At 54.5% G+C, this 18,071-nt stretch overlaps 1 protein-coding gene across 1 annotated transcript in view; it reads left to right on the plus strand.

Moving 5' to 3' along the window:
- LOC141970164 (M1-specific T cell receptor alpha chain-like) overlaps nt 1-18,071 on the plus strand; it is a 293,745-nt gene that overhangs the window by 89,750 nt on the left and 185,924 nt on the right. The gene's annotated exons all lie outside the window — the stretch shown is intronic.

Below are 18,071 nucleotides of genomic sequence, written 5' to 3' on the forward strand. Positions count from 1 at the left end.
GTCCACCAGCCCTTCTCTGTTCACAAAGAGGAGATCCAGCAGGGCACCTTCTCTGGTCGGTTCACTCACCAGCTGCATCAGGAAGTTCTCTCCCACACATTCTAGGAATCTCCCGGACTGGTTTTGTTCTGCCGTGTTGTATTTCCAGCAGATGTCTGTGAAGTTAAAGTCGCCCACAAGAAGAAGGGCAAGTGATCGTGAGATTTCACCTAAGTACCTATAAAATATCTCATCCATCTCTCTGTCCTGGTTGGGTGGCCTGTAGTAGACTCCTACTACAACATCTGCCCTGTTGGCCTTCCCCCTGATTCTAATGCAAAGACATTCCACCCTGTCTTCACTACACCTGTGCTCGAAGCAATCTTAAGAGTCCTTAACATACAGCACCACCTCACCACCTCTCCTTCCCGGTCTGTCCCTCCTAAAGAGCCTGTAGCCATCAGCTGGCGCACTCCAGTGATGGGAGACATCCCTCCGTGTTTCTGTAATAGCAACAACATCATAAATTTCCTGTTTCATCACGGCTTCAAGCTCCTCCTGTTTGTTACCCATGCTGTGTGCATTGGTATACATGAACTTCAGATGGGCCAATGTTTTTGTCCCTTCCCCCTTCAAATCTAGTTTAAAGCTCTATCAATGAGCCCAGCTAACTCCTGCCCCCAAATCACCTTCCCTCTCTGGGACAGTCATTGATTACTTTGTCCTGCTGCCGGTGGCTGTGGTGTTGTCAGGACCACATCCAGCTCTATGGACGAGCACTGTAACCGATTACATCCCCCAACCTGTTTGGTATTTGCAAGCACCAGTGTGCAGCCCATGCAATTTTATATGGGTGACTCAGAGGCTTTTCTAATTTTGGAGGCAATTCCCAATAAGGTAGCTTAAGGCACAGCTCCAGGTTTGCCTTCTGATAAGTGGACACATTAAAAGTCCCTGTAAAATTTCCTGGATATGGAAACCATTGCTGATTGTAATTGATCGGCAAGGATTATTCCCCACCAGGCAGGTATGATTCCACAATTTCTCCCATATCACATCTGATGGAGACTGATCGAAGATGTTTGGGCCTTGCCATATTCCCTTGATAGTGTTAATTTCTGTAGCCTCATCCATTCCTGAGATGTTTTGGAACTCCTCTGTTACACTTGCAGCTCCAGTGCAGTCAGATTGGCCGGGCTCATGGGGAATTTAAAGCCATCTCTGACAGAGGTCAGTGATGTTATAATTGTGCCCTGGCAAGGGGGGTTCCAAATGGGCGTGAATCCTCATATTATGTCCCAGGCTGGATTGGGGGAGCCCCTCCATTGTCCCACCACTGCAAGGACAAAGATTGAACACCACGTCTCCCAAAACATTATTCCCATATAATAATGTAAGCAAATTACAAGTAGTAACTAGCCGCTAATGCCTAGAACGACTGAAGCACTATGAGTAACACAGGTCCCCCATTGTCTGGGATCAGCGCCCTGTCACACAAATGTGTCCATAACAAAACAGTGATGGTTAGGAGGAAGGGACAATCCCCTGGAGTTCATGTGGAGTTTGTTCCTATGGGCAGCAGCAGCCACCCATGAACAGATATTGATGGGAGCTTTTAGGGGTAGGGGTACTTGCCCCACGGTGGGCAAGTCTACTAGAACACGTTGTCCAGGGGAATGGAGCGGGTTTGCAGGGTCTTTAGTCTCTGTTTTCACGATGAATACAAACAGAGGCTTGGGACAGAACATGGTAAGTCAAGGGCATCCATTATTTCCCTACGGGTTGTTTACCCTCATTACTGCATCTGGCAGCCGTTGTGACCATCCCTTTTTATTGGTTTAAGGGCTTGCTTTAGAATCCCTTTGGTGCGTTCCAGAATCTCATTCACTTGGGGATAATATGGAGTATGGAAAATCCACTAGATTCCTTCATTTATCTCTTACTCAGGCTATTGCTTGAAGGAAAAGGCAGTGAAGGGAGGTGTGTTTGAAGGGCTGAGACCATTTATGCTGCGGTAGGGTCTGTTCTGGGCACTGCAGAGGTGTGTGGTGAAGTGCAGGTTAGTGGACATTGCCTGGGCTCCTGTCCTGCACGGCCCAGTTTCCCCTCCGTGGCCTGGCTGCAGAGCTGTGGGGTCAGGGAGAGGCGGTGCGGTAGCTCCCAGCAGTGCTGTGGCGGATGGAGCCAGGCTTTTAGGAAAGAGAGATCGGCATGGGTGACATTGTGGTGGGTGCCTGCTACAGATCACCTGATGAGGAAGGAGAAGCAGACAAGTGTGGTGGGCTGACCTGAGCTGGCCACCAGGTGCCCACAATCCACTCTGTCAGTCCCCCTCCTGAGCTGGACAGACAGACAAAATACACTGAAAGGCTTGTGGGTCGAGGTAAGGATGGGGAGATGAGCCAGTAATTACCGTCACAGGCCAAACAGACTCGTCTTGGGGTAATAAATTTAATTGGTATTGGGGTAATAAATTTAATTGGTATTGCCAATCAAATCAGAGTAGGATAATGGGCAATAAGGACAAAGATAAAAACAACTTCCCCCCAACCCTTCCTTCTTCCTAGGGTCACCTTCACTCCCGACTTCTCTACCTTCTCCCCTGAGCAGCACAGGGGGATGGGGAATGGGGGTTGTGGTCAGTTCATAACACAGTTTGACTGCCGCACCTTCCTCCTCGTGCTTTTCCCCTGCTGCTGTGTTGGGCTCCTCTCCATGGGGCCACAGGTGCTGCCAGGAGCCTGCTCCGGTGTGGGCTCTCCCGTGGGCACAGCTTCCTTCAGGGCACATCCACCTGCTGTGGCTGGGGTCCTCCACGGGCTGCAGGGTGGATATCTGCTCCACCATGGACCTCCATGGGCTGCACGGGGACAACCTGTGTCACCATGGTCTTCACCACGGGCTGCAGGGGAATCTCGGCTGTGACACCCGGAGCACCTCCTCCCCCTCCTTCCTCACTGACACTCAGCGTCGGTTTGAGAAGTGGAAATCCTGCTTGAACAAGTTTAAGCCTTCTACAGTAAGCCAAAGTGTCTTGGTGGATGAGGAGAGAGTGGACGCTGTGCATCCTGAATTCAGTTACACTTTCTGCCCGGAGTTCCCCAGAAAGGTCAGAGACAAAGCTACTCACTGTGGACTGGAGAAGTGCCCAGTGACATGAACTGTGAAGGGTGCATCTTCCTTGCTCCAGCCTTTTCCCCTGGACGCTCAGACCTGGGATCCCCGAAGGACGGTCTTGCTGGTAAAGACTGAGGTGAATAAGGCATTCAGTACCTCCGCCCTTTCCCACGGCCTGTGTCACCGGGTCCCCCACCCCATTCAGCAGTGGGCCTGCATTTTCCCGGGCCTTGTTTGTCCATACAGGCCTCCTGGCACTTTTACCTGGCTCCTTGCTCGTTGGCCTGGACTGTGCTTGAGCCCAGCACTGGTGACACTGGGGACTACTGTGTCCACTCCTGGGCTCCTCAATACAGCAAAGACATGGTCATACCAGAGCAAATGCAATGAAGGGGCGTGAAGATGAGGAAGGGAGAGTCTGACATACCAGGAGAGAATGAGGGAACTGGGTTGGTTCAGCACAGAGAAGAAAATGCCCGGGGGGATTTGTCAGTGTGATGTGTAGTCTCCGATCCTGGAGATCTTCAAATCTGATCTGGACAAGGCTGTGGGCAGCCTACGGTCCCTAACCCCAGTAGGCAGCTGAGCCCCACGCAGCTGCCTGTGGAGTCACCCACAGTAATTTGGGGGTGTGAATCAGAAGGGTAAAAGTGAGAAGACTTGTGTGTGGAGATAAAGAGACTTTAATAGGAAAAGTCAAAGCTGCACACACACACCGAGCAAACAAAGGAATTCATTCTCTACTTCTCATTGGCAGGTAGATCTTTAGACATTTTGAGGCCTTCATGAAGCATAATGGTTATTTAGGAAAGACAAATGTCCTAACTCCTAATATCACCCTTTCCCCCTAATTTGCCTCAGATTTTATTATTTCCCATGACTTCATGCAGTACTGAATATCTCTTTGTTCAGTTGGGGTCAGCTGTACAGCTGGTAGGCAACATGAGAAACAGAGAAGAGCCTGATGCTGCATAGAGAGGTGCTGTTCAGCAATAGATAACATATCGGTGTGTTGTCAATACGGTTTAGGTCAGCAAAAATTGCAGCTGCCCATAGAGGCTGCTATGAAGGATATTAACTGCATCCTGAAGAGATCATTAAACCTGCACTTGCTGACCCTGCCTCGACTAGGAGGGTTAAGCTAGTCCTCTTCCAGAGATCCATTACAGCCTCAAATCTCCTTTCTGGGGAGCCCGATGGAACAGCACGGCGACTGATGGGCAGCCAGAGCTTTGAAGAGGCAGCTTTGGGGGCTGGAAAAGCTCTGGGACTGCCCCTGTGTCCTGCTTAGGGGAAGACCTCGAGTCTCTCCTCCTCACCTCATGCACTGCCAACGTGTTGCCATGTGCCCCCTGCAATTCCCTGGCAGGGGCCTTTGGGTGGCTGTGAGGGAGAAGGGGAGAGCCTCTGCCACTCATTTCCCAATGGAATTGCATCAATCCCCTCCACTGTGTCCAGGACCCTGCCCCCAGCACCAGGCTGTGGCCAGCAATAGGCCTCTCTGTCTCCAGGAAGCAGCCAGTCAGCCCGTCAAATGGGGCTGCGTGTTCTTGCTCATCCTTCCAAAGCCAGGCTCTGGGTTTTGGTACGGGGTTGTACAACCCTGTCACATGTGCAGGTACCTGTGCCTGAAACTTCAGAGAAGAATTGCAAGATCAAACAGCAAACTAAACACCAGAACTACAGCAAACATGATCAAGCTGAACAGCTCTCCTGAGTCCTCCGTGTGCTACCTTTTTACCCACCCATATTTCATTTGTGTCACTTGCAAATTTCTCTCTTGAATTCCAGCACTGAAACTTGTAGCCAGAAGAGGACAATGAGTTTTCCTCAAGGCTCTCACAAAAAGCTGTTTCTGGAAGTCATCAGGGGAGGAGCAAACTCTGGAGTTTCAGTGTTCCCCTTTGCCCTGGCTCACATGGACCACAAAGCCCTGAAGGTGCCTTGTGAGTCTTCCACTGAATCACAGAAGGGTGGAGGCTGGAAGCCACCTCAGGAATTCATCTGTCCCAACTCCCCTGCTCAAGCCAGGCCACCTACAGCCAGTTGCCCAGGACCATCTCCAGACAGCTTGTCAATCCCTCCAAGCATGGCCACCCAACAAGCTCTCTGGGCAACTGTTGCCAGTGCTTGGTCACCCTGAGAGTGGAAAGGTGTCCCATCAGGCGGCACATGGCCCCTTGCCCAGTCACTGGGCACCTCTGGAAAGAGCCTGGCGCGGCCTTCCCTGCACCCGCCCTTCCTGTGGTTTAGACACTGCTGTGATCTCCCCTGAGCCTTCTCTTCTCCAGGGGAAAGAGTCCCCGCTCTCTCATGGAAGAGGTGCGCCCGCCCATCATCCCCTTCGGGGCCCTCGCTGGCCTCTCTCCTCTTTGCCCAAGTCTCTCGTGTACTGGGGAGCCAAGAAGTGGCCCCGGTAGTCCAGGGGTGAGCTCATCAGTGCTGAGCAGAGGGGAAGGATCACCTCCCTGAACCGCTGGCAAGACTTGGCCTGATGCAGGCCAGGACACCATTAACCTTCTCTGCCACAGGGGCACATCGCTGCCTCATGGGCAAGCTGTTGGGCACCAGAAGCGTCGGGGCCTTTCCTGGGAATGTGCTTTCCATCTGGGCAGCCCCAGCCTGGCCTGGAGCAGGGGCTTGTTCCTCGCCGGGTGGGGGACGTGGCTCTTGCCCTGGCTGAAGCGCAGGAGGTTCCTGTCAGCCCCTTCTCGGGGCTGTGGCGGTCCCTCTGGGTGGCAGCACAGCCCCTGTGTGCCCCGGTGCCCGCGGGCAGGGCCGGGGGTGAGGCCAGGGCGGGCTGGGGGCCCGGGGAGGGTCCTGCGAGGGGATGTGCGGGCCGACAGCCCGTCCCTGGCGCTGGGGCTGGAGCCGGGCCCGGGGCCAGCAGGGGCCCGGCTGCGCCCGGCCGAGGCGCCGACCCCCTTGGGCAGGGCTCGGCAGGGCGACAAGGCGGGCCAGCGCCGGAGCCGCGCTGGGAGCCGCGGGACAGGAGCCTTCGGGTGCCGCCGGCCCTGCCCCGCGCCCCCCCTCCTCCTGCTCCTGCTCCTGCCCCTGCTCCTGCTCCTACCCCTGCCCCTGCTCCTGCCCCTGCTCCTGCTCCTGCCCCTGCTCTTGCCCCTGCCCCTGCTCCTGCCGCTGCCCGTGCTCCTGCCCCTGCTCCTGCTCCTGCTCCTGACCCTGCCCCTGCTCCTGCCCCTGCTCCTACCCCTGCCCCTGCTCCTGCCCCTGCCCCTGCTCCTGCCCCAGCCCCTGCTCCTGCCCCTGACCCTGCTCCTGCTCTTGCCTCTACCCCTGCCCCTGCCCCTGCATCTGCATCTGCCCCTGCTCCTCCTCCTGCCCCTGCCACTGCCCCTGATCCTGATCCTTCCCATTCTCCTGCTTCTGCTCCTGCCCCTGCCCCTTCTCCTGCTCCTGCTCCTGCCCCTGCCCAGCCCCAGCCCCTGCCCCTGCTCCTGCCCCTGCTAATGCCCCTGCTCCTACCCCTGCTCCTGCATCTGCATCTGCTCCTGCTCCTGCTCCTGCTACTGCCCCAGCCCCTGCCCCTGCTCATGCCCCTGCCCCTGCTCCTGACCCTGACCCTGCTCCTGCCCCTGACCCTGCCCCTGCCCCTCCTCTGCCCCTGCTCCTGCCCCAGACCCTGCTCCTGCTCCTGCCCCTGCCCCTGCCCCTGTCCCTGCCCCTGCCCCTGCCCCTGCTCCTGCCCCTGCTCCTACCCCTGCCCCTGCATCTGCATCTGCTCCTGCTCCTGCCCCTGCCCCTGCTCCTGCCCCGAAGGGGCCGCGGCCCCGGGGCGCCGGGGCGGGGCTGTTGGGGGCGGGCAGAGGCGTCGGCGCTGCCCCGGCGAGGGGCCGAGCCGGCGGGGCGGGCAGGAGCGGGCCCGAGCGCGGCTCCGCTCGGCTCCTCGGCGGCCCCGGCCGGCCCCGGCGCGGCAGGGCATGATGGCGCCCGGGCTGGGGCCGTGGCTCCTGGCCTTGGCCTTGGCCGCGGGGCCGGCAGGTGAGAGCCGGGCGGGGCGGGCAGCGAGCCCGGGGCCGGGGAAGGAGGCCGAGGCCGAGGCCGAGGCGGAGGCCAGGGCGGCTTTGGGGCCGCGGCTCGGGGCGAGGGCCGGCAGCAGGCGCGGCTCAGCCCCGGGGAGGGCAGGCGGGCGTTGCCCCGGGCGCGGGGCTCGGCCGGGAGAGAGCGGGGTGGCGGCTGTGGCTGTGCCGGCCCGGGGGGCTTTGCCGGGGCGGCGGGGGAACGGCCTGGGGCCGTGGGCGCGCCCTGCCCGGCTGCCTGCGCTCTCCGTCCGCAGGGCTCTGGGCGCAGGTGAGCCTGCTGGAGGCCGGCGGAGGGCTGCGAGCGCCCGGGGACTCCGTGCTCCTCTCCTGCCGCGGATCCGGCTTCACCTTCGGGAGTTACGCTATTTTGTGGTACCGTCAGACACCCGATGGCAGACTCGAGTGGGTGTCCACCATCAGAAGCTTCTCGAATACTGCAAATGACTATGGGTCAGCGGTGCAGGGCCGAGCCACGGTGTCCCGGGACAATTCCCGGTCCGAGTCATCGCTGTCGCTGCGTGCCCTGGGCCCCCGGGACTCTGCCCGCTACTTCTGTGCCGTTCGCACGGGGACAGGAAATCCAGCGGAGCTTTAACACAAACCTGCTGGGCCCCAGATGGGGGAGGCTGTGGCAGAGGGGGCGATGGGGCCGCTCAGGCCTGTTGCCAGGGCCAGAGGGGCCATCACTGGGCACCGCAGCTGGTCCGGGCCTTTCTGCGGGAGCTGCTTTCCCAGCACTGCCCATTTCCGTCTCCTGAGACCCAAACGCAGTGCTTTACTGAGTGGAGGATGTTCAGCGTACTCCTTCTCGGTCAGCCAAGCGGGCCACTCTGCCTCCCTGCATCCCATCTCTTCCCTCCCTTTCTGGCTGCTCAGGGATTGGATGGGCTCAGTTTTCACTGGATGAATGGGCCCAAAGAGTTTTGCTGAAGGGAGTTAAATCCATTTGGCAGCTGTTCAGAAATAGTGTTCCCCAAGGCTCCGTACTGAGCCCCGTGCTCTTTGATATTGTCGTGGCTTAAACCTGGCCAGCAGCAAACACCACACAGCCACTTGCTCACCCTCCCCTGACCGCAGGATGGGGGAGTGAATTGGAGTGGGAAAGGGAGGCTCGAACTTGAGATAAAAACAGTTTAATAATTGGAATAGAATGTAACAATAACAATAGAATATACTATCGGGTAAAGCACGCTGTGACTGCTCACCGCCCGTTGACTGATACGAGCCTGTTGCAGGGAACCCTTTATTTGCAGGACGAGGCTGTGAGACAAGACGCACACCAATATGGTTAACAGTCAAGCTCCAAAGTTTATTAGAAAATCAAGTCCTTATATATTCTTGTACATCTAAAAATAACAGCAAATTCTTGTTTGTTGCCCTAGCGCATGCTCATTTCAAAAACTCATTCCTCTCAGCACTTTCAACAAGGAGTACTAACCGCGCGCAGCCAGTAGATAAGTTTCTGCTTTGTTGTTCCAAAGAATCTCTTCTTATCTGTTTCTTCCCTAAGAAGCAGATATTCCTTTGCTTTTAACTGCCTTTAATCTAGACGCTGTTAGTCTTCTAACACAAGTGCGTCATTAATTTAGACGTTGTTCATCTTCTAACCTGAATGCTGATGACACTTTTACATTGTCCATGACTCAGAAGGTTCGCGACCCAGCATACACACCCACCCGACCCTGTTCCCGGCTGGTGTTCCCGAAATACCGAGATCCCGTCATCCCAATCCCAGAAGTGAGAGAGAACCCCCTCCTTCCCAGCCAACCCTCCTGTATATCCTGAGCATGACGATACATGATCTGGAGTATTTGCTTGGACAATTTGGGTGCGTGCTCTGGCTCTGCTCCCTCCCAGCTTCTTGTCCAGCTGCGCACGGGCAGGACATGGGGAGTTGGAAAGTCCTTGATCTCTCAGGAAATACTGAAAACATCAGTGTCTTCTCATACCAAATCCCATGCTGAATCCAAAACACAGCATTATTCTAGCTACTAAGGTGGAGAATTAACTCCATCCCAGCCAAACCCAGGACAAATACCTTCATCAATGATCTGGACGAGGGGGTTGAGTGCACCCTCGGTAAGTTTGCAGGTGACACCCAGCTGGGCAGGAGTGTTGATCTGCTGGAGGGTAGCAAGGCTCTGCGGAGGGATTTGGAGAGGCTGGAGAGATGAGCCGAGGGCAATTGTATGAGACTCAACAAGGTCAGTGTCGGGTCCTGCACATGGGTCACAACAACCCCCTGCAACGCTGCAGGCTTGGGCAGAGTGGCTGGAAGCTTCTTGGTAAAAAAGGACCTGGGGGTGTTGGAGATAGTTAAATGATGTGTAGAGGTGGCACGTGTGTTATTATCAAATTAAATGACATGTAGAGGTTAGTGGTGGGCTTGGCCGTGTTGGGTTAATGGTTGGACTCGATGATCTTCAAGCTCCTTGCTTCTATGATTCGATGATTCGGTGGGGCACCCAAAGCACTTGGGCTTTGGCAACACCATGGCCTGCTTCTATTGATTCCCCGTGGGTATTTGTGTGAGGCGGCGAGAGAAAATCAGTGATGGAAGAGCCCTGCTTTTGTTTCAGGCGCACTTCAGGGTGATGAGATCCAAGCGACGAGGTCTGCAGTGTGGTGGCGAGCAGGGAATAGTGGGAGCTTACGATGCACTTACAGCTCCAAGGCCTCCTATCTGTACGTGGCCTGGTACCGGCAGCGTGCCGGTGGAGTCCTGCAGTACTTGCTGCAGAGCAAGGGCCGGGGAGGCTCCTACAGCCACACAGCCCCTTTTGCCCGCCAGAGATTTTCCGGCCAGGCTGACAAGAGCTCCGGGACGCTGATCATCACGGGGCTGGAGCTGGGGGACAGTGCGGTCTACTACTGCGCCCTGCAGGGACCACAGTGAGAGAGACTTGGGCTGTGCCTGGACAACATCAGCTTCCTCCTCCCCTGCCGTCCCCTGCGGCATCTTCACAGGGGTCAGGGCCCATCTCAGTGGCGAGTCAGTGAGTGGACTGTGCCTGGGGTCAGAGGAGGGACACCTCTCAGGGTTACTCCTCGAGGTTGAGAGAATCCATATCATGTCAGATACTCGGTAAGTGCATTGGGAATGAGCGTGCTGGGAGTTTGGGATCTTAGCTAAGGGATATAAAGGATGGAGTGCACACACACAATCCTTTAGAAATAAACCATTGACCCAGTCTGGGACTAGAATTGTATCCAACCCCACCTGGACTCCTCTCTGAGAAGGAGTTTAGAAAGCAAACGGGTCCTGTCTGAGTGTCATGACTCGACAGGAGGGTTTGTTCTTTCTGACATTGTCCTCTGTACGGTAAGAGCCAGCTGAACCTCAACATCAAATCTTATTAAACCACTGTTGCATTTACTGTCAAAATTTGTTCAATCTCTGTTTTATATCAATAAACATATTGTGACTTCTCTCTTACGAGTGAGCGGTGTCACTCCATTTGTGACAGTGCATCACCGACAGCAGCTGCGCTTGGGACTGCACCCACCAGACTCCTGGCAGAGCCCTGCAGCCTGTGGTGTTGCAGCATCCTTTCCCATGACTCCAGCACATCGCTTCATCCTTCCAGACACACGTCACCAGCTCTGCAGACCCCTCCAGGAACCAGCTCTCCCTGGAAGTGCTCTTGCCAGCAGCTGCAGACACGGTCACCTGTTTCTGCAGCACCAGGGAGCTGGAAAAGGGCCCAGTGCTTGACACACAGGCAGGGCCAGGGCAGAACTGGAAGGAGGGGGGTTAAATCCAGCCAGGTCTCTTGTGATTGCTCAAAGCAAGTCTCTTCCCAGGTTTATCAAGACTAGGCAGCAGCAGCAGCAGCAGCAGAGTTTCCTACAAGCACCCACAAACCCATGAACATGTCCTTATCCTACATTCTTCCTTCTCTCCCACAGGCAAAAGCAACATGGAAAGAGTTTTTTCTATAAAGAAGCACAGTGATCATGAAAGAGCTGAAATTTGAATATTGAAAGCCAAAATTGAGTTCAGTTTTGAGATCTCATATTGTTCAGGGAGCCCCAGAGTTGTGTGAGAGCAGAAGCTGAGCTGCAGAGCATCTTTTCCCATGGCCATGAGGAATAGTCTCTCCACTCTGTGGCTGCTGTTCCTGGTGGCCAGCATGGAATTTTGTGTGGGAACACCAGCAAGGTGGCAATGGAGAGTGCCCTGTGCCAGAACAACATTCCATCCCTCCATGGGTTTGGATGCCGTGGGGAACCCGATATGTCCTCCCACGCTGGGGCACCTCGGCGTGTCCCAGTGCACCACAGGTCCCCCTGGCCCTGCATCCCCCTGCTTCTTCTCCCAGTCTCAAGCCTCCAGTTTCAGTGGGTTCTTCCCCCCTCTCCAACTCCCTTTTTTCCACCTGTGTGCTGGGTCTCCCCTAGGCGTCCTCTTCTCCAGACTAAACACCCCCAGTTCCCCCAGCCGCTCCCCAGCAGACCTGTGCTCCAGACCCTGCCCCAGCTCCGTTGCCCTTCTCTGGCCACGCTCGAGTCATTCAATGGCCTTTTTGGGGTGAGGGGCCCAAAACTGAACCCACTCAGCGAGGGCCGGCCTCACCAGTGCCGAGCCCAGGGCTCAGATCCCTTCCCTGTCCCTGCTGGCCACGCCAGTGTTGACACAAGCCAGGATGCCATTGGCCTTCTTGGCCCCCTGGGCACACTGCTGGCTCCTGTTCAGCCGGCTGTCAATCAACCCCCTCACATCCCTCTCTGACTGGCAGCTCTCCAGCCACTCCTCCCCAGGCCTGTAGCCCTGCTGGGGGTTGTTGTGGCCCAAGGGCAGCCCCCGGCATTTGGCCTCAGTGAAACTCCCCCAGTTGGGCTCAGCCCATGGCTCCAGCCTGTCCAGGTCTCTCTGCAGCCTCCCTGCCCTCGAGCAGATCAACACTCCCACCCAGCTGGGTGTCATCTGCAAACTGACTGAGGGGGCACTCGATCCCCTCGTCTAGATCATCAATAAAGATGTTTAACAGGAGTGGCCCCAAAACCCAGCCCTGGGGGACACCACTCGTGACCGGCCACTACTGGATTTAACTTTGTTCTCCCCAGCTCTTTGGGCCCGGCCATCCAGCCAGATTTTACCCAGCAAAGCGTGTGCCCATCCAAGCCTTGAGCAGCCAGTTTCACCAGGAGAATGCTTTGGTAAACAGTATCAAAGGCCTCACTAAATTCCAGGTAGACAATATCCACAGCCTTTCCCTCATCCAATAATGTGGTCGCTCTGTTGTAGAAGGAGATCAGGTTTGTCAGGCAGGACCTGCCTTTCATAATCCCGCTGACTGGACCTGAGCATCTGGTTGTCCCTCATGTGTTGCATGATGATGTTTAGGATGAGCTGCTCCATCAGCTTCCCAGGCACTGATGTCAAGCTGACAGGCCTGTAATTTCCCGGAACATCCTTCTGACCCTTCTTATAGATGGGCGTCACACTGGCCAATTTCCAATCTGTCAGCACCTCCCCGGTCAGCCAGGACTGCTGGGAAATGATAGAAAGTGGCCTGGCGAGCACCCAGCCAGCTCCTTCAGCACCCTCGGGTGTATCCCATCTGGTCCCATAGACTTGTGTGTGTCTGTGTGATGCAGCAGGTCACTGACTGTCTCCTGGATTGCAGGGGGGTCGTTTTCCCAGTCTCTGTCTTCTGGCTTTGGAGGCTGGATTTCATCAGTACAACTAACCTGGCTATTAAAGACTGAGGCAAAGAAGTCATTAAGTACCTCTGCCTTCTCCTCATCACTTGTTACCAAATTTCCTCCTGCATCTAGCAGGGGATGGAGACTCTCCCTGGACTTTCTTTTGCTACTGACATACTTATAGAAACTTTTCTTGTTATCCTTGATTGCAGAGGCCAAATTAATTTCCAGTTGGGCTTTAGTCCTCCTGATTTCCTCCCTGCATAGCCTCACAGCCTCTCTGTAATCACGGTGTGTGGCTAGCCCCTTCTTCCAAAGGCTGTAAACTCTCCTTTTCTCCCTGAGTTGCAGCCAAAGCTCCCTGTTCACCCAGGATGGTCTTCTCTGGTGTTGGTTTCTCTTAGAGCACCTGGGGACCGCCGGCTCCTGAGCCATTAACAATTCCTTCTTACAGAGCGCCCAGCCCTCCTGGGCCCCTGTACCCTTCAGGGGAGTCTCCCAGGGGATCCTGTCAAGCAGGTGCCTAAACAAGTCCAAGTCAGCCGTTTGGAAGTCCAGGATATCAGTCCTGCTTAGCTCTCTCCTGACCTCTCTAAGAATAGAGAACTCTCTTATTTCATGATCACTGTGCCCTAGTCGGCCTCCAACATCCACGTCGTCCACCAACCCTTCTCTGTTCACAAAGAGGAGATCCAGCAGGGCACCTTCTCTGGTCGGTTCACTCACCAGCTGCGTCAGGAAGTTCTCTCCCACACATTCTAGGAATCTCCCGGACTGGTTTTGTTCTGCCGTGTTGTATTTCCAGCAGATGTCTGGGAAGTTAAAGTCGCCCACAAGAAGAAGGGCAAGTGATCGTGAGATTTCACCTAAGTACCTATAAAATATCTCATCCATCTCTCTGTCCTGGTTGGGTGGCCTGTAGTAGACTCCTACTACAACATCTGCCCTGTTGGCCTTCCCCCTGATTCTAATGCAAAGACATTCCACCCTGTCTTCACTACACCTGTGCTCGAAGCAATCTTAAGAGTCCTTAACATACAGCACCACCTCACCACCTCTCCTTCCCGGTCTGTCCCTCCTAAAGAGCCTGTAGCCATCAGCTGGCGCACTCCAGTGATGGGAGACATCCCTCCGTGTTTCTGTAATAGCAACAACATCATAAATTTCCTGTTTCATCACGGCTTCAAGCTCCTCCTGTTTGTTACCCATGCTGTGTGCATTGGTATACATGAACTTCAGATGGGCCAATGTTTTTGTCCCTTCCCCCTTCAAATCTAGTTTAAAGCTCTATCAATGAGCCCAGCTAACTCCTGCCCCCAAATCACCTTCCCTCTCTGGGACAGTCATTGATTACTTTGTCCTGCTGCCGGTGGCTGTGGTGTTGTCAGGACCACATCCAGCTCTATGGACGAGCACTGTAACCGATTACATCCCCCAACCTGTTTGGTATTTGCAAGCACCAGTGTGCAGCCCATGCAATTTTATATGGGTGACTCAGAGGCTTTTCTAATTTTGGAGGCAATTCCCAATAAGGTAGCTTAAGGCACAGCTCCAGGTTTGCCTTCTGATAAGTGGACACATTAAAAGTCCCTGTAAAATTTCCTGGATATGGAAACCATTGCTGATTGTAATTGATCGGCAAGGATTTATTCCCCACCAGGCAGGTATGATTCCACAATTTCTCCCATATCACATCTGATGGAGACTGATCGAAGATGTTTGGGCCTTGCCATATTCCCTTGATAGTGTTAATTTCTGTAGCCTCATCCATTCCTGAGATGTTTTGGAACTCCTCTGTTACACTTGCAGCTCCAGTGCAGTCAGATTGGCCGGGCTCATGGGGAATTTAAAGCCATCTCTGACAGAGGTCAGTGATGTTATAATTGTGCCCTGGCAAGGGGGGTTCCAAATGGGCGTGAATCCTCATATTATGTCCCAGGCTGGATTGGGGGAGCCCCTCCATTGTCCCACCACTGCAAGGACAAAGATTGAACACCACGTCTCCCAAAACATTATTCCCATATAATAATGTAAGCAAATTACAAGTAGTAACTAGCCGCTAATGCCTAGAACGACTGAAGCACTATGAGTAACACAGGTCCCCCATCGTCTGGGATCAGCGCCCTGTCACACAAATGTGTCCATAACAAAACAGTGATGGTTAGGAGGAAGGGACAATCCCCTGGAGTTCATGTGGAGTTTGTTCCTATGGGCAGCAGCAGCCACCCATGAACAGATATTGATGGGAGCTTTTAGGGGTAGGGGTACTTGCCCCACGGTGGGCAAGTCTACTAGAACACGTTGTCCAGGGGAATGGAGCGGGTTTGCAGGGTCTTTAGTCTCTGTTTTCACGGTGAGTACAAACAGAGGCTTGGGACAGAACATGGTAAGTCAAGGGCATCCATTATTTCCCTACGGGTTGTTTACCCTCATTACTGCATCTGGCAGCCGTTATGACCATCCCTTTTTATTGGTTTAAGGGCTTGCTTTAGAATCCCGTTGGTGCGTTCCAGAATCTCATTCACTTGGGGATAATATGGAGTATGGAAAATCCACTAGATTCCCTCATTTATCTCTTACTCAGGCTATTGCTTGAAGGAAAAGGCAGTGAAGGGAGGTGTGTTTGAAGGGCTGAGACCATTTATGCTGCAGGAGGGTCTGTTCTGGGCACTGCAGAGGTGTGTGGTGAAGTGCAGGTTAGTGGACATTGCCTGGGCTCCTGTCCTGCACGGCCCAGTTTCCCCTCCGTGGCCTGGCTGCAGAGCTGTGGGGTCAGGGAGAGGCGGTGCGGTAGCTCCCAGCAGTGCTGTGGCGGATGGAGCCAGGCTTTTAGGAAAGAGAGATCGGCATGGGTGACATTGTGGTGGGTGCCTGCTACAGATCACCTGATGAGGAAGGAGAAGCAGACAAGTGTGGTGGGCTGACCTGAGCTGGCCACCAGGTGCCCACAATCCACTCTGTCAGTCCCCCTCCTGAGCTGGACAGACAGACAAAATACACTGAAAGGCTTGTGGGTCGAGGTAAGGATGGGGAGATGAGCCAGTAATTACCGTCACAGGCCAAACAGACTCGACTTGGGGTAATAAATTTAATTGGTATTGGGGTAATAAATTTAATTGGTATTGCCAATCAAATCAGAGTAGGATAATGGGCAATAAGGACAAAGATAAAAACAACTTCCCCCCAACCCTTCCTTCTTCCTAGGGTCACCTTCACTCCCGACTTCTCTACCTTCTCCCCTGAGCAGCACAGGGGGATGGGGAATGGGGGTTGTGGTCAGTTCATAACACAGTTTGACTGCCGCTCCTTCCTCCTCGTGCTTTTCCCCTGCTGCTGTGTTGGGCTCCTCTCCACAGGGCCACAGGTGCTGCCAGGAGCCTGCTCCGGTGTGGGCTCTCCCGTGGTCACAGCTTCCTTCAGGGCACATCCACCTGCTGTGGCTGGGGTCCTCCACGGGCTGCAGGGTGGATATCTGCTCCACCATGGACCTCCATGGGCTGCACGGGGACAACCTGTGTCACCATGGTCTTCACAACAGGCTGCAGGGGAATCTCGGCTGTGACACCCGGAGCACCTCCTCCCCCTCCTTCCTCACTGACACTCAGTGTGGGTTTGAGAAGTGGAAATCCTGCTTAAACAAGTTTAAGCCTTCTACAGTAAGCCAAAGTGTCTTGGTGGATGAGGAGAGAGTGGACGCTGTGCATCCTGAATTCCGTTACACTTTCTGCCCGGAGTTCCCCAGAAAGGTCAGAGACAAAGCTACTCACTGTGGACTGGAGAAGTGCCCAGTGACATGAACTGTGAAGGGTGCATCTTCCTTGCTCCAGCCTTTTCCCCTGGACGCTCAGACCTGGGATCCCCGAAGGACGGTCTTGCTGGTAAAGACTGAGGTGAATAAGGCATTCAGTACCTCCGCCCTTTCCCACGGCCTGTGTCACCGGGTCCCCCACCCCATTCAGCAGTGGGCCTGCATTTTCCCGGGCCTTGTTTGTCCATACAGGCCTCCTGGCACTTTTACCTGGCTCCTTGCTCGTTGGCCTGGACTGTGCTTGAGCCCAGCACTGGTGACACTGGGGACTACTGTGTCCACTCCTGGGCTCCTCAGTACAGCAAAGACATGGTCATACCAGAGCAAATGCAATGAAGGGGCGTGAAGATGAGGAAGGGAGAGTCTGACATACCAGGAGAGAATGAGGGAACTGGGTTGGTTCAGCACAGAGAAGAAAATGCCCGGGGGGATTTGTCAGTGTGCTGTGTAGTCTCCATTCCTGGAGATCTTCAAATCTGATCTGGACAAGGCTGTGGGCAGCCCACAGTCCCTAACCCCAGTAGGCAGCTGAGCCCCACGCAGCTGCCTGTGGAGTCACCCGCAGTAAGTTGGGGGAGTGAATCAGAAGGGTAAAAGAAGAGAAGACTTGTGTGTGGAGATAAAGAGACTTTAATAGGAAAAGTCAAAGCTGCACACACACACCGAGCAAACAAAGGAATTCATTCTCTACTTCTCATTGGCAGGTAGATCTTTAGACATTTTGAGGCCTTCATGAAGCATAATGGTTATTTAGGAAAGACAAATGTCCTAACTCCTAATATCACCCTTTCCCCCTAATTTGCCTCAGATTTTATTATTTCCCATGACTTCATGCAGTACAGAATATCTCTTTGTTCAGTTGGGGTCAGCTGTACAGCTGGTAGGCAACATGAGAAACAGAGAAGAGCCTGATGCTGCATAGAGAGGTGCTGTTCAGCAATAGATAACATATCGGTGTGTTGTCAATACGGTTTAGGTCAGCAAAAATTGCAGCTGCCCATAGAGGCTGCTATGAAGGATATTAACTGCATCCCGAAGAGATCATTAAACCTGCACTTGCTGTCCCTGCCTCGACTAGGAGGGTTAATCTAGTCCTCTTCCAGAGATCCATTACAGCCTCAAATCTCCTTTCTGGGGAGCCCGATGGAACAGCACGGCGACTGATGGGCAGCCAGAGCTTTGAAGAGGCAGCTTTGGGGGCTGGAAAAGCTCTGGGACTGCCCCTGTGTCCTGCTTAGGGGAAGACCTCGAGTCTCTCCTCCTCACCTCATGCACTGCCAACGTGTTGCCATGTGCCCCCTGCAATTCCCTGGCAGGGGCCTTTGGGTGGCTGTGAGGGAGAAGGGGAGAGCCTCTGCCACTCATTTCCCAATGGAATTGCATCAATCCCCTCCACTGTGTCCAGGACCCTGCCCCCAGCACCAGGCTGTGGCCAGCAATAGGCCTCTGTCTCCAGGAAGCAGCCAGTCAGCCCGTCA

This window comes from Athene noctua, chromosome 25, assembly GCF_965140245.1.
Source record: "Athene noctua chromosome 25, bAthNoc1.hap1.1, whole genome shotgun sequence".
NCBI classification, from domain to species: Eukaryota; Metazoa; Chordata; class Aves; order Strigiformes; family Strigidae; genus Athene; species Athene noctua.